Here is a 16,904-nt window from a genome sequence, read left to right as displayed (position 1 = left end):
TTACACCAGCAAGCACATCATAAATTATAAATCTTTTCATCCTATCAGATAGAAGGATGTTGAAATATTCTAAATGTCATATCGAACTGTCAAAAAACCGCACCGCAGAGCCACACGGAGCGCGCAAAGAGATTTTCACCCGGGTGAAAACACTCCAGTGAATTTCACTTTGAACTTCCCGTGCGGCGCTGCGGTGCGGTTTTTTGACAGTTCGAAATGACATTTAGAATATTTCAACATCCTTCTATCTGATAAGATGAAAAGATTTATAATTTATGGTGTGCTTGATGGTGTAAATCCAAAGAGCAGAATTTTCATGCTCTCAGTGCGGACAAGCCTGCCGGTGGCCCTCTACGAACACGAGACATGGACCATGCTCGAGGAGGACCTGCAATCACTCAGAATTTTCGAGCGACGCGTGCTAAGGACGATCTTCGGTGTTCAGGAGAATGGTGTTTGCCGAAGAAGAATGAACCACGCTGCACTTTGCGACGAATCCAGCATCCAGAAGGTGGTCAAAGCCGGAAGGATACGGTGGGCTGGGCATGTTGCGAGAATGCTGGACAACAGCCCTGCAAAGCTGGTGTTTGCAACTGATCCGGTTAGCACAAGAAGGCGTGGAGCGCAGAGAGCACGATGGGCGGACAAGGTGGAGCGTGACTTGGCGAGCATCGGGCGCGACAGAGGATGGAGAGCGGCAGCCACAAACCGAGTATTGTGGCGTACTATTGTTGATTATGTCTTGTCTTAATGATGTTGAACAAATAAATGTTTGTATGTATTGACAGCTGATAACAATGCTAGCCGTTGAATACGTTGGCGCATAATCAGTAGAAGTCGTCCCTACTACGGGTTCCAGAAGAATCTGTGGTCTAAAAAGATCTACACCAAAACCTCCATTTAGGTAACGAGTCGGGACTGCCTAAATAGAGTATTTTTCCTAAATGGATTCATTACCTAAATGGATTCAGTTCATTACCTAAATGGATTTGAAGATTGAAAAGAAGTTCAAGAAGGGCGAGTGGCCTGGTGATTGAAAGAGGGCCATGCGGGGTTTCAGAGGGATTTTATCAGGGTTTCAAGAGGGGAGGGGGTCCGAGGCGTTGCACCGGGGGGCTTCAGGGGTATTTTCGGGGAGTTTTGAAGGGTCTCAGTTGCGTTACATGGAATCCGATGGGGTTTTAGGAGGATTTCAAGGGCATGTCAGAAAGCTCCAGAGAGTTTCAGACACGTTACTCAGGCGTTTTCGGTGGTTTCTGAGGGTCTCAGGTACGTTACATGGGGTCCGAGGGGGTTTTTGAGGGATTTCGAAGGTATTTCAGACAGCTTCAGATGATTTTTGACGAGTTTCAGAGACGTTACTCAAGCGTTACGTAAGTGTTTTGGGGATTCCAGAGGGTATTGAGAGCGTTACATGGTGTCCGAGGGAGCGTTACATGGATCACAACACTTAAGTAAGCTTCAGGGAGATTTCAGCGGTGCTTTAAAGCGTTTCTTAAACGTTTCAGGTGGTTTCAAAAGAGATTCAAGTCGTTCCAGACTGTTTACGATTGTAGATCCGTTGACCTATACTAAATTGAGCTCTTAGAGATACTTTAACAAACATTGATCTTACCACTTGTCAGCACAAAGTTGCTTGAGGCTGTATTAGCATGACTTTTATTCAAGAATTTAAGTAAAAAAGTTATGCATGTAGATTCGATGGCTCATTGCCCCCACCCCCCTGAGCATGCCCTAAACTCCCCTCAATTCTACTAGCAACATTATTTCCTTAAACCCTAATATAAAACACTCCAACTGCTCTGAACACAATCAGATTCCATTTAGGTAACGTTACCTAAATGGAGGAACCTAAATAGATTTTACCTAAATGTTTTCGACCTAAATGGAGGTTTGAGTGTACCCACACACTAAGTGCACCATGTAAAAATGCTAATAAGACAAGTGGTTCTCTACGGACACTAGTCATCGACCATGCTCGAGGAAGACTTGCAAGCACTCGGAGTTTTCGAGCAACGCGTGCTAAGGACGATCTTCGGCAGTGTTCAAGAGAATGGAGTGTGATGTAGAAGTTCGTTGCACTTTACGGCGAACCCAGCATCCACAAGGTGACCAAAGCTGGAAGGATACGGTGGGCAGGATATGTTGCAAGAATGGAGCGCAGGGAGCTTGACGGACAGACCAGTGAGACCGAGAGCGTGACTTGGCAGATATTGGGATGGAGATTATGTCTTTCTTATAAGTGATGTATAGCAAATTAGAAGAAGTACATACACTCCCGTTCAAAAGTTTGGGGTCACCCCCTCAAAAACGTGTCATTTTTTTAGGCCCATATCTCCGCCAATTTGCGTCCGATTTCAAAACCCTAGGTTTCATTCAAAAGATAATAAGTCAAAGAAACTTTGAACATGATTTAAAAGAAACTTTTTCAAAGAAAATTGTATGTAAACTTAACCCAAAGTTGCCAAATTTTCTAAAAAATGAATGTAAACTTACGGCAGTGTCGCTGGAAGTTGGGTCGACCATATTTTAAGATGAGAGCGGTAATATGACCCATTTTCTATTAGCTTTCAACTGCTTTTTACAGAACTTAGCTAAAAAATCTAGAAAAAAAAGTTATTAAGTAAATTAATCCTTGATGTCATCGACCAAAAGTTTGGGGTCACTATCGTAAAACATGGAAAAGTGATTTGTTGATATCTTTGTCATCTTTCATTCAATTTTAATTCTTCTTGGCTTATTCGAAACAAAATGAATGATACTTACTGCATAGACATTGAACCACACATATTTGTTGAAATTTACATACTAAAACTTAACGTAAAGTTGCCTCATGTTTTGAAGCGTGGTAAAATGTGCCAACTTTACATAACATTTTCATATACAAAAATCGTTAAATACGATAAGTTGAAGACATCAAACGTAAATTTAGTTAATTATCTTTGAAATGAGCCAAAAATAATTAAAATTGAACTATAGATGACGAAGATATCACCAAATCACTTTCCCTTGTTTTACGAAAGCAACCCCAAACTTTTGGTACATCATATTGATGGGTGACCCCAAACTTTTGGTCGATGATATCATGGATTAATTTACTTAATAACTTTTTTTTTCAAGATTTTTTAGCTAAGTTCTGTAAAAAGCAGTTGAAAGCTAATAGAAAATGGGTCATATTACCGCTCTCATCTTAAAATTTGGTCGACCCAACTTCCAGCGACACTGCCGTAAGTTTATATTCATTTTTTAGAAAATTTGGCAACTTTGGGTTAAGTTTACATACGAAATTTTTTGAAAAAGTTTCTTTAAAATCATGTTCAAAGTTTCTTTGACTTATTATCTTTTGAATGAAACCTAGGGTTTTGAAATCGGACGCAAATTGGCGGAGATATGGGCCTAAAAAAATGACATGTTTTTCAGGGGTGACCCCAAACTTTTGAACGGGAGTGTAGGTATGTATGTATGTTGTTTAGAGGACCGATCTTCATATGTCCAAGCCGAAGAATGTTAGCCTCAACAGAAAGTGCTGCCATCGGCTAATAACGAGGAACTACGAGCGGTTCATGTTCATCGGGATATGTTAGCATTTCTGATGTGGGAATCTCGCGGTTTTCGAAATAGTAGCGCCTGCTGAGGACTGTTGCCTACGTTTTCCACTTCGCTGATAATGGACGCATTCAGGAGTACATATAGTGTCTACTAATCCATATCGAACGAGCGGAACGAGCTCTTTGGCATTCAGTGCAGACGACTGATACGCTTGCAGAGCAGCTACTGCGAAATTATGTAGAAACAGGAAGACGACTTCGCCAATTTGAGAAATTCAGCTAGATACGAAAGCTTTCACTATTTCTAAATGAATTTGTGGTGATAATGGAAGGCAATTGATGCATCACCGTTTGCATCCTTTGATGGGGAATTTCCAATCATACCTCCTAAAGGTTACTTAATAACAGAGCTCCAGATTAATTGGTATCCCCGGCGCTTCAGACATGTTTTTGAACAAAATTGAAATTCCAAGTATCTTATCAACGGGTGGTACGTGATATAGGAAGACGATCCAGATACTGTTTGGTGCGGTAAGCCATACCTAAGGTGTCAATAATGGCTCCTCTCTCTATAGCACGAGTGACCCGAACGACCGTTCTCCAGAGTAAGGGTTGCTTACTGTGACCCGTTTATCACTGAAGTGCTCCGAAGAAATGTGAAGAAATGGGTGGCGCTTTTCAGGTGTTTGGTAATGCGGGCCTTATTTCTTGAAGTTGTTGCGTCCCTATCTACGAACACATGTCTATGTAACCCTTTACAAAGATGTACACATTTGCTGGTACGCACTGAGAAAAAAATTGAAATTTAGAAGATACAAAATATTGATTAATGCAGATGAAATTAAAAAAAAACCCTAATTAATCCACCTAGCGGTGATGGTGCCTTTCTCGTGCCATCGAAAACACATTTCAACACAACTCAAGTGACATGTTCATGAATATCGTACTTTCATACGTTTAACAGAAATCCATTTCATGGCATCAGAGATCATATTATATATCTGGTTTTTGATTTTTGAGCCTTGAACTCTTAAACAACAGTCACAATCTTGAATTTTGAGCCACCATTTAGGATTTATGTCCAGTAGCTTGGAAATTCTGGTCGTTATTTTTGGACTCCAGACTTCTTCCCCATATCAGATACACCCATATTGAATGGTTTTAGAGCGTAAACCTCCATTAAACAGCTGCCGTCTTGAAGTTTTTTCCGCCATCTTGAATTTTGAGACGCCATATATGGCAGTGAACATATAGCCTTTCAGTACACTTCGGTGCACGAGAAAGGCAAAACAATATTTTCGAGCTTAAATTCTGTAGAAAACTAAGATATTTAACTAAACCATAAGATTAAAAGATCTGTTTTAGATAGAAAATTAAATAAACTTTCGAATGAGGGTTAAAAAGCTGCGATAAGTACCATTTTCAAGTTATAGCCAGTTTGAGACAAGCAAAGTCAAAAACATCTAAAGTTAATTACTATAGCTGTTTTGATTATCGGCAACGCAGTCTTTTTAATTTATAAAACGAGTTTTATTATTTAACCCGACGTTTCGGCGCAGGTATGGCGCCTTTTTCAGGGGCCATACCTGCGCCGAAACGTCGGGTTAAATAATAAATCTCGTTTTATAAATTAAAAATACTGCGTTGCCGATAATCAAAACAGCTATAATAGTACAGTCGAACTCTCATCCAGTTAATTACTATGTAACGGTTGAGATTTGACCATATGCGTACACATCACTCCTTAAAAAGTTTGCATTCACCCATCGGGGCCCCCCGGAACCGGTTCCGGAACACTGCCAGTTCAGATATGGACTGATAGTGTTTTCCTGCTAACCGTTCATCAGGTTATCGAAAATGCCGCTGTTTGTTGTGTCGCATGAATGAGTTATGTTCAATTTTATAAGTGTTTACTTCCGGCGGAACACCCAGAACCGGATCCGGAACACTACCAGTTCATATATGATCTGATACTGTTTTCCTGCTAACCGTTCATAACGTTATCAAAAATGCCGCTGTCGCATGCATGGGTTTGGTTCTCTTTTATATTTGACCACTTACGGCGGGACATCCGGAACCGGTTCCGGAGCACTACCGGTTCTGATATGGTCTGAGACTATTTTCCTGCTTACCGTTCATCAGATTATCGAAAATGCTGTCGTTTGATGTGTCGCATGCATGGGTATGGTTCTCTTTTGCGTATGGCCAATTCCGGCGGGATATCTGGAACCGGTTCCGGAACACTACCGGTTCAGATATGGTCTGAGACTATTTTCCTGCTTACCGATCATCAGGTTATCGAAAATGCCACGGTTTGATGTGTTGCATGCATGGGTTTGGTTCTCTTTTATATTTGGCCACTTCCGATGGGACGTCCGGAACCGGTTCCGGAACACTACCGGTTCAGATATGATCTGATACTATTTTCCTGCTAGCTGTTCATCAGGTTACCGAAAATGCCGCTGTTTGATGTGTCACGTACGTTGGTTTAGTTCTCTTTTATATTTGGCAACTTCCGGCGAGGCATCCGGAACCGGTTTTGGAACACTACCGGTTCTGATATGGTCTGAGACTATTTTCCTGCTTACCGTTCATCAGATTATCGAAAATGCTGTGGTTTGATGTTTCGCATGCATGGGTTTGGTTCTCTTTTATATTTGGCCACTTCCGGCGGGACATCCGGAACCGGTTCCGGAACACTACCGGTTCAGATATGGTCTGAGACTATTTTCCTGCTTTACATTTATCAGATGATCGAAAATGCCGTGGCTTGATATGTCGCATGCATGGGTTTGTTGCATTTTCATGTCTGGTCCCTCCCAGAGGTACCGATCCGGAACACCTAAATGGCCATAACTCCGGAACGACTGGACCGATCCGAACCATTTTCAATAGGAAACAATGGGACTATATGCCGCGTCGAATGAACCGTCGCTCATTGAAATCGGTTGAGGTTTACTGCCAAAAAGTGATGTGAGTTTTTTGTACACACACATACACACACACACACATACACACACACATACACACACACAGACATCACCTCAATTCGTCGAGCTGAGTCGATTGGTATATGTGACTCGACCCACCGGGCCTTCTATCAAAAAGTCATTTTTGGAGTGAACATATAGCCTTTATAGCCTTAGTGTACGAGAAAGGCAAAAAATACGCGGTCTCGAACCCACGACTCCGTATTCGCTAGATGCTTTAACCAACTATGCAAAACCGACTAGCCTGGTTGGCACAAGAAGGCGTGACGCACAGAGAGCACAATGGATGGACCAAGTGAAGGGTGATCTGGCGAGCAATGCGCGAGTATGGAGAGTGACAGCCACAAATCGAGGATTTTGGCGTACTATTGTAGCTTGTCTCATATCCTAAATGTGATGTTGAACAAACAAATGTTTTTGCCTTTCTCGTACACCAAGGTGTACCGAAAGGCTATATGTTCACTCCAAAAACGAAAATTTGATAGAGCCCCCGGAGGGGTCAAGTGTTATATACCAATCGACTCAGCTCGACGAGTTGAGATGATGTCTGTGTGTATGTATGTGTGTGTGTGTGTGTGTATGTATGTGTGTGTGTGTGTATGTGTACAAAAAAGGTCACCTAATATTTAGATAGTAAATATGAACCGATTTCAACGACCGATGGTTCATTCGACGCGGCATCTGGTCCCATTGTTTCCTATTGAAAATGGTTCAGATCGGTCCAGCCGTTCCGGAGTTATGGCCATTTAGGTGTTCCGGACCGGTACCCCAGAAAGGGGCCAGATATGAAAATGCAACAAACCCATGCATGCGACCCATCAAACCACGGCATTTTCGATTATCTGATGAACGGTAAGTAGGAAAATAGTCTCTGACTATATCTGAACCGGTAGTGTTCCGGAACCGGTTCCGGGTGTCCTGCCGGAAGTGACCAAATAAGAAAATGAACATAACCCATGCATGCGATACGTCAAAAAGCGGCTTTTTCAATAACCAGATGAACGGTAAGCAGGAAAATAGTTTCAAACCTCGTTTGAATCGGTAGTGTTCCGGAACCGGGTTCGGATGTCCTGCCGGAAGTGGCCAATTAAAAAAGTGAACCAAACCCAGGCATGCGACACATCAAAGAGCAGCTTTTTCGATAACCAGATGAACGGTAAGCAGGAAAATAATTTCAGACCATGTTTGTCCGGTTCTGTTCCGGAACCTGTTCCGGATGTCCTGCCGGAAGTGGCCAATTAAAAAAGTGTATCAAACCTAGGCATGCGACACATCAAAGAGCGGCTTTTTCGATAACCAGATAAACGATAAGCAAGAAAATAGTTTCAGACCATATCTGAAATAATTGTATTCCGGAACCGGTTCCGGATGTCCTGCTGGAAGTGGCCAATTAAAAAGGTGAACCAAACCCAGGCATGTGACACATGGAAGAGCGGCTTTTTCGATAACCAGATGAACGGTAAGCAGGAAAATAGTTTCATACCGTATCTAAACCGGTTGTGTTCCGGAACCGGTTCCAGGTGTCCCGTCGGAAGTGACCAATTAAAAAACTAAACCAAACCCATGCATATTTATTGGCTCTTTATTATGGGGAGCCATGCATGCACAACATCAAATCATCAAAAATGTTCGTTAACCGGATAAACGGGAAGCAAGAAAATGATCTCTGACCATACTTAAGATTACCAGTGTTGCAGAATCAGGATTGGATCCATTGCTGAAATTACGCAGGTGAACAAAATCGATGCAAGCGATCAATATGTGTAACAGAACAAAATCTTGATAAAAATTTTAGCGATCTTGTCAAATTACATCATTTTAGATTCCTGAGGCGTCATTATACAGTAGGATGGATCAACGTTGTATGGAAAAAATTATATTTTATAGCACCAATCCCATTTTGCGTCTAAAATTACTGCGAACAATTTTGATGCAATTGGTTGAGCCCTCGCGCTCTGTAACACGGTTGAAATTTGAATGGGCTTTAATAGGGGAAATTTCGCTTGCTTGCACTTTTTTTTTTGTCAAATTTGACATAAATCTTATAACTAATGATAATTAAATTAAATTTGCCGAAATGTATTGATAATGATCGGCATCCAGTGCTAGTGAAGGTGGTCAAGCAGTCAACTGAGAGATTTGATATTTTTCAGCTCAATCCAAACGTTTAACATAGCGTCTGAATATGGGCCATCAATTAGGCCGCCATCAATAAGTTTCCAAATTCAATTATGGCTTTGATAAAATTCTTGCTTTTCTGAATAAGGCTGACACAAATTTTGATTTTCTCTTAAGTCCAGAGGGGAAATTTTGGTCGGCATTCAACATTTTGAAGAAGTGCACAAATAAATAAACCAATAAATTTTTCAATTTTAAAGTGAAATTAGAGTCTTCCAGAAGTTTTTTTTTATCAAAACCGATGAGTTAAGTGGTTTTGCTTAATTTTTTAAGAATGTTTTCATCAAATTCATTTATTATTTATCAACTCCAACCCGCATTGACGAGTTAACGAGCATGTGACAATAGAAGAAAATGAGATTTATTCCGTTCTAGAGAATTATCAGGATTCAGGAACACTTCAGCTTATGGCCGGAAAAAAGGTTGAGTACATATTCGACGAGAAAGGCACTATCACCACTAGGTGGATTAATCTGGGTTTTTTTTTTTATATTCTTCATCACTTAACCTAATTTACAGCTCTATTGTCCACTGGGGCACTACGTGAGCTATTTCAATTGACAGCTGCACTTACATTTTGTACAGCGCCTAGATTCCATTCTACTTTATCGAACTGGTTGCCTTTCTGCTGCTTTCACTTTTTCTACTTTTTACCTAGTAGAATGATGAGCACAAGGAGGATGATGGATGGCCGTTGTTCCTTTCCAGTCCGATTGGGGGTCCATTATGAGTAGCAGTTCGCCGATGTCCAGGTATCCGGGTCCGTTTGAGCTATGGAGCTCAGAAGAGGGTCAGTGTCAGTTGCTCTCGAGGGAAAAGCAACTGACGAAAAATTGCAAGTGCCGGGGCTGGGAATCAAACCCATGACCATCCGCATATGAAGCGAACGTGTGACCAAAAAAAAACAAATGTTTGTATGAAATGTTATTTGTTTTTAAAAGTTTGAGTACTTTGGTAAGATTTTCCAGAGTTTTTCCCACAGTTCTCGCCGTCATCCAGAGTCGAAAACGACAACATCCATGCACGCAACCATGGAATGCGATGCTTGCTTGAAGATACCATACACTTGAAAATATTTTCCTACCTCCATTTGACATCGGCTAACGAATGGATAAATTCCGTTCGAATGGAATCCATTCGATTTGAATTGACATTGATTGAGGAATCTGACATACTTGTCCAAACGTCCGGCCAGACGTTTTCTCGTGGCATTCTTTCCGGAAACGAACACATCCTTCAATTGGAGCTCCGATGCACAAGCACCCGTTTCCTCGCTCGACGGTGGAAAGTTATTTCACCAATTTGTTTTCCCTTCATCAAAAATCCCCTTCCTAAATATAACACAAACTCAGTCGGTGGTCGTTGGAACCCCGGCGTGTAGTGTCAGCTGTGATCAACGGCGGCGATGACCTATTCCCCAACGTCGGGCGCACAAATTTTCCCCAGAGTTGTTTTTACTCCACTTTATTTTCGGTTAACAACAACACTGTGGCAGAAAACTTTCCGCCCCCTCTCAACCGGTTCGGCTGGGACGGGCAGAGCTGCGAACATTATATGATGTGTAGCTACATACACACACACCCCCCACCTTCCGTGACCGGAATGGGCGGGTAGGGTCCGTTGCATTGAGCTTGAGCTGACCGGCCGCCATCCGGTCGCCAGGCGGACCCGGAAGTGTGGGTCTTCTTCCCTCGGTTCCGTTCGTTGTCGAACCAAGAGCACTAACAACGCCAACCGTAATCAACGTTCATGAACCGAACGGGATGTAACACATACTTGCTAGAGCTTCCGTCACCCACCTCGCTCCCCGGGAACATTCCTTGCCCCCCGTGTGGCCGGAGAAAAAGTTCACACATGTTTGTGTTCCATGCTGGGTGGGTAAAACACCAATCGTGCCGCAGACAGTGCCGTGGAAAAGTTTTGGCTGGAGACAACAGACAAACACTACACACATGCAATGCATGGATATCAGCCGGTACCACAGCAACACGCTCCACAATTTATTGTTCGGCTCATAACCCGTTTGTTGGTCCCAGCAACGTGAATGGCTATCGGAGTGCCATACCGGGGAAAGTTTTACTCTTGTAACGTAACCAGAGAGGTACACCCCGCAGGCTTAAAGTCTGGGTCATCGGGAATGCAGATTAAATTTGACATTAAAGCTTTTCGGGTGTTCAAATAGAAAGGACTTTAGTGATTCGAGCAGCGATCGAATAGCAGCGAAAAAAACTATTTTTTATTTGTAACCTCTTATCTAGCAACTCCTTTCTCTACTAACTAACTCCACGTGGCACTGATTGAGCTACGAGTAACTTTAGAAAAAGATTGGAAGAACAAAGGGTCAACGACGCTCATCTTGAACCTTCGTATGTCAAGGTTGGCATTATTGTCAGCCGTCAGTAAAGATCCGAAGTAGACGAATTCCTCCACCACCTCAAAGGTATCCCCGTCTATCGTCACACTACCTAGGCGCTGTCCATAAACTACGTAGACTCAATTTTGGAAATCTAAGACCCCCCCCTCCCCCCTCGTAGACTTTCGTCCATTCAAAATTTTCGAAATTTGTAAGGACCGTAGACTTTGGCCAGACCCCCCGTCCCCCCCTCAGAGTCTACGTAGTTTATGGACAGCCCCCTAGACGGACCCGGTCTTGTTCGGTTCCACCAGCCAGCATGTAGGGTAAAAGCCCCCTTCTTCGGCCTAGTACCTATATTCATCTCATTTTGTCTCAAGGACTAGAGATGTGCGCCGTCAAGATTTATTACTTCACGCCGCCGGATGTTTTGATTTTCTACCACGCCGCCAGCTTAAAACTCATCACACCGCCGAACTTAGAATTTCCCCAATAATCTTCAGAAAATAATCGATTTAAGTTTAAACGCTCCCAAAATGAAGCATGTCATTCATTGCCGAATAAACAAAATATTTCGTTCAATGATCCTGTTGAGATTTTAGTTACTTTTTAGTCACTTATATATCATCATATTAAAATCCTAGAAAATATCGTATTCTTCACACACGGTGTATAAAGCATGCAATGGCAGCATGCATGATTTTCCCCGCGTGACGTCATAACGACGTTCGTTTATAATTGAGGGGGTTAGAAGCAAAGGGGTGTAAGTGACAAAAACCCACTTTCGAGTAAATGAGGTTTAAAATTTTTCGTCAATTTTTCATTACATACATACAAAATGTGAGGAATTTCAAAATCAACCCAATTTTCTCCGATTTATTATAAGTTTTTTTAATCATCGTAAAAATAATCTTAAAAATGTTCCTGAAAGCTTGAAATCTGAAGAATTCAGGTCCTAATAATTCAATTCATGCCATAACTTAAGAATTATTTAGGCAGCATCCATTTATTACGTAACGCTAAAATTAATGGCTGGGGGTGCATAAATTAAAAAAGGCATAAAATGAGGGAAATTTGTGCAAAAAAAAACTCCTCCATAACGCTTCCGTAACGCCTCTGAATACCGCCGAAAATGCTCTGAAACCTCCTGAAATGGCTCCAAAATTCCCCTTAAACCGCCTCGGACCCCATGTAACGCCCCTGCGACGCTCCAAAACCCCCGAAATCTCCTTCGTAACGCTTCCGTAACGCCTCTGAATCCCAAACGCCAAAATTCCTCTTAAAAAGACGCTCCGAAACCCCCGAAAACGCCTCCATAAGGCTTCTGAATCCCGCCAAAAATGCTCTGAAACTTCCTGAAATGCCTCCAAAATCTCTCTAAATCCCCTCGGACCCAATGTAACGCATCTGAACCCCCCAAAAACGCCTCCGAATCCATCTAAGACCCACTTGCACTCGTTTAACGCACGTGAGATCCTCGGAAACCCCCGAAAACATACCAGTAACGCCTCCAAACCCCGTCGAAAATCCTCTGAAACTCTCTGCAATGCTTTCGAAAACCCCCCGGAGATCTCCTGGTACCTCGCGGAAACCCCTGGGAACCCCCTGAAACTCCCCTGTGACTTCCATTTGCTCATCCTTATAAACACCCTTTAGCCGCCGTTGCAATAGTTACCGTCATTATTAAATATTCTTATGCATAATATTGGTTCTGAGTAGCTTTCTCTTAATTTATGCAGGTCATAAAAAAGTGCATAAAAATAACATGCATAAATTGAAGTTTTAGTGTATTTACATTCTCATATGCAAAGTATAGTTTGTTAAAATGTTTCGCTATATGAGATGTAAAAGAGCGAAATATTGAAATCTCATTTTTAACGCCGCCGCCGCCGACGACCAAAAATGATGTTTTAACCGCGGCGCACATCTCTGCTGAAGCACCAAAGCAAGCGTCACAGTGGTGCCAGACATCAAGAAACAAGTAGTTAATTGAATGAGATTTGGTCACTACAAATACGATGTTTTTTCAATCAGAATATGGTCGTTTCTTGGTTTAACATCTTGGTAATCGAACTTCTACGCAAATCGATCAATAATTTCATTTTCCAACGCCGTTTCTTTCAAAATATTTGGTTTGGTTTTCATCTAAATATGCTGCTACCGCTCAAGCTTTACGAACTATCATCCAGTTCGGCAGCACTGATTTGCCAATCAGCTGTGAATGTATGCGAGTGCAAAACGTGGGGAGCGAGCATAGACGATTCGTCGCGCCGCACATTGTTGTGACTTCTCCTTTGCGAGAGAGAAAAACAATTACAATGAAACTGTCACCTGCTAGGGAAAGGGAGTGCGTTAGTGGGTGAGTGCAGAATGCTCTACGATGAGAAAATGTGAGAGTGGTTGTGGATTTGCTGTAAATACTGTTGAGATGAACCGCGATGAGATGAAAATTTTACGGTGTGCTGAAGATAGGTGCGAGTGGCTCGCGATTTGTGATCGCAATTAAATCAAATATTGAAGATAAATCCCACTCTAGTGCATCGTAGGATCAACAGTGGAAGTGAGCACGTGTGTTAAAGGTTTGTATCATTAAGTTTGAAGCGTATACATTGCGCTGTGAGTGATTTTTCATGTTGCACATCCTTAATGAGACTAAGATAGGCACAAATACCCTACATTCACCACCAAGCTTTGCAGCTTCGCGTTTCAGGCAGGTGTACAGTTCTGTCACCGTTCTAAATGTTCTGACGATGATGTCTATGTTGTCCGCACAAATTGATCGAATTTTGTGAAAATCGTACCCAGACTGATAGGCCCAGCTCGTCGCATTCGTCCTTCCAGAGCCATGTTGAGTAGTAGGCATGAGAGTCCGTTTGACGCAGTCCCCGGCGACATTCGAATGAACTGGATAGTTTACCCGAAACTCTTACGTAGTTTTGCACACCGCCCATCATTGCTTTTATCAGATTGATCAGCTTCCCAGATAAGCCGTTTTTGTCAATGATTCTCATAGCTGTGTGCGGTCGATACTGTCATTTTCCGCTTTGAAATCGATGAACAGGTGATGCGTTGGGACCTGGTATTCACGGCATTTCTGGCGAATTTGCCGTACGGTTAAGATATGGTCCAAGGTCAAGGAATCGTTGATGTCGCTGGCTTGATAACTTCCACGAACTCATTCGTTTTTGGTGACAGGCGACGGAAGATGGTCTGAGATAGCACTTTGTAGACAGCATCAAAAATGGTGATCGCTTTGAAGTTCTCACATTCCAAATGGTCGCCTTTTCAGTGAATAGGGCAGATTACCCCTTGCTTCCACTCCTCCGGTAGCTGCTTGGTTTTCCAGATTCTGACTACTAACCGGTGCAGACAGGTGACCAACTTTCCTGGGCACATCTTTATTATGAGTCGTTGATAGTTATCAACGTCAAAGTGCTGCTTTTACCTTTGGATCACCTCACGTCCCTCCGCTAAGAGGCCACCGTCCTTATCCCTGCATATTTCGGCTCGCGGCATGTGGGGTGCATTGAGCTTCTCGTAGAACTTCCGTGTGTCGTGGGAATGGCACAGTAGTTCCGTTTGCTCACACTCCGCTTCTTCCAGGATGCACTTTTTCCTCCGAAATAGGCGGGTTTGCTATTTCCGCTTCTGTTTGTTATGTTCCACGTTCTGGCGGGTCCCTTGCTGCAGCATTATCGCCCGTGCTGTGTTCTCCTTATCCAAAATCTATCTGCACGAACCATTCGTTTCGTCGACTCGCCCGAACTCGCCCTCGTCTGGCAACGTTGGTTGCCTCGAGATTCTACGCGTATGCTGAGGTGACATCCGGTTGCTTTAGTCGCTCTAGGTTGTACCGTGGCGGTCGCCGGTACCGGACATTGTTGATGTCGGAAAGTTTTGGGCGCAGTTTGACCATCACCAGGTGGTAAGATTCGATGTTGGCGTCGCGATAGTTCTTGATGTTGATGACGTCGGAGATGTGCCGTCCATCAATCAGAACGTGGTCGATTTGCGATTCCGTCTGCTTTGATGATCTCCAAGTGTAACGAGGCTGTATTGGAAGAAGGTGCTACGTTTGGCTATATATTTGGAGGAGGTGAAATTGATAAGTCATAGGTCGTTTCGTACGTCAGCTGGTGAGCGTCAAGCAATTCAATCGTCGGTCTGAATCAATGTGATATAGAGAAGGTGTGGAGGAAGTCCTATCTTGATTGTGTTAGTAAGCCTCCAAATATAAACAAAATTTGAGGGGAGGGTGGTGACGTCATACGGTTTCATCAACCGATAGTCTCTAATATATTTCGCTAAGAAAATTTTCTTCTCGCGTCTAATTTTCTCTGTTTTTTTCTATCAATGAGAAATTTATTAAGACATAAAAATTACTAACACAAAGACGGCAATCAACTATGACTATGAAATTAACATCTTTGTTTTCCATTGATTTAGCTAGCAAAAGGCACGCCATCCAGAACACTTCTCGTACACTAGCACTTTTGGACGTCGTGTTTGAACCCTAGGTATAGTCATATGTTGCCAGTCATTCCAAAATGAATTATTCAGGGATTCCTTTAGTTATCCAGCTCTATTTTCCAACCTAAAATAATATTAAAACCCATTAAACTTTAAATAACTGATTTAAAAAACAGGATGAATTACCTGAAACATCATCATCTTTTACAGCAGTGAAAAAAATTCTCGCTACTGGTGTTTGGATAACAATGCCCTACACGGAGAAACTGAAAAACTCAAAATTAGGTACTTTTAAACTCAATTTTGAGTTCTTTTTCATCTCCCTTTTCATGCGCTCTTTCTGTTGTTGTCAGAGAGTGAAGAGAGAAACAGCCCAACTTTTGCAGTTCCGTGCGTCAAGCCAAAACTGAGTTTCTAGCACAGTACTCAAATTTGAGTGAATACAACCTAGTCAAAATTTCGGTTGAGTGGATAAAACTTAAAATTAGGTATTTTTTTCACATGGAAGCAAGCGGGAACAACCCAACAAAAACATCGATTCCATCAACTCAAAATTGGCTTGACGCACGCAATCCCGAAGTTGGGTGGAAAGAACTCACTTTTGGGTAGTTTCGTCTCTCCGTGTAGTTACCCATAGAAACTGCGGTAAACTTGCAATGTACCGCACGCTAAGAGTCATTATTGCAAAAATGTGTTCTTTCGTACTAAAAAGATTTTTCAAAATCAAAATAAAAGTATGTTTCTTTTATCCGGAATAACTTTCTCTTTATTCTTTGAATGGTTTTTATTTAAATTTGTATTGCAGGAAAAGTGTAAAAAGTCGGTGAGAGACTTTCAACATAATACTTATATGGTACAGATTTGTGCAGCTCAGTAACACTTTTGATGTAAAAATGGTTAGCGTGTGCGAAAATTAACAACAACTTGTATGACGTCAGATGTTGTCAATCTGAAAGGGGAAATTTGGGGTTGCTATGCTACAACAAACACTGTGCACTAATACACGCAAAGTCTTGTGTAGTATGTAAAATGATCTCTTCACCTTACTTTTACCACATTGGGTCTGAATTTCTCCAGAGCATTTTGATCTCCTATGATTGTCTTGACGTTGTGGCTTGGGCAGCGGTCATACTCGCGTTCGAGTTGCACGTCGATTGTTGTTCTTGTCATCATCAGTGCTTCCGGAGAGTGGAATGTGCACGTCTTTTATTACAACTTTTTCAAGGGGATAGCTGTTAACCGTTCCTCGTTACATACATCGAAAATTTGTCTAGTAGATCCAATGCGAAGTCCTCTAGGAGTTTCCTCCACGAAATTATCGAGAAGCTCCTTTGCGAACTCCTCTAGGAGTTACTTCAGGAGAAC

This window comes from Aedes albopictus, chromosome 3, assembly GCF_035046485.1.
Source record: "Aedes albopictus strain Foshan chromosome 3, AalbF5, whole genome shotgun sequence".
NCBI classification, from domain to species: domain Eukaryota; kingdom Metazoa; phylum Arthropoda; class Insecta; order Diptera; family Culicidae; genus Aedes; species Aedes albopictus.
This window is presented reverse-complemented; position numbering follows the sequence as displayed.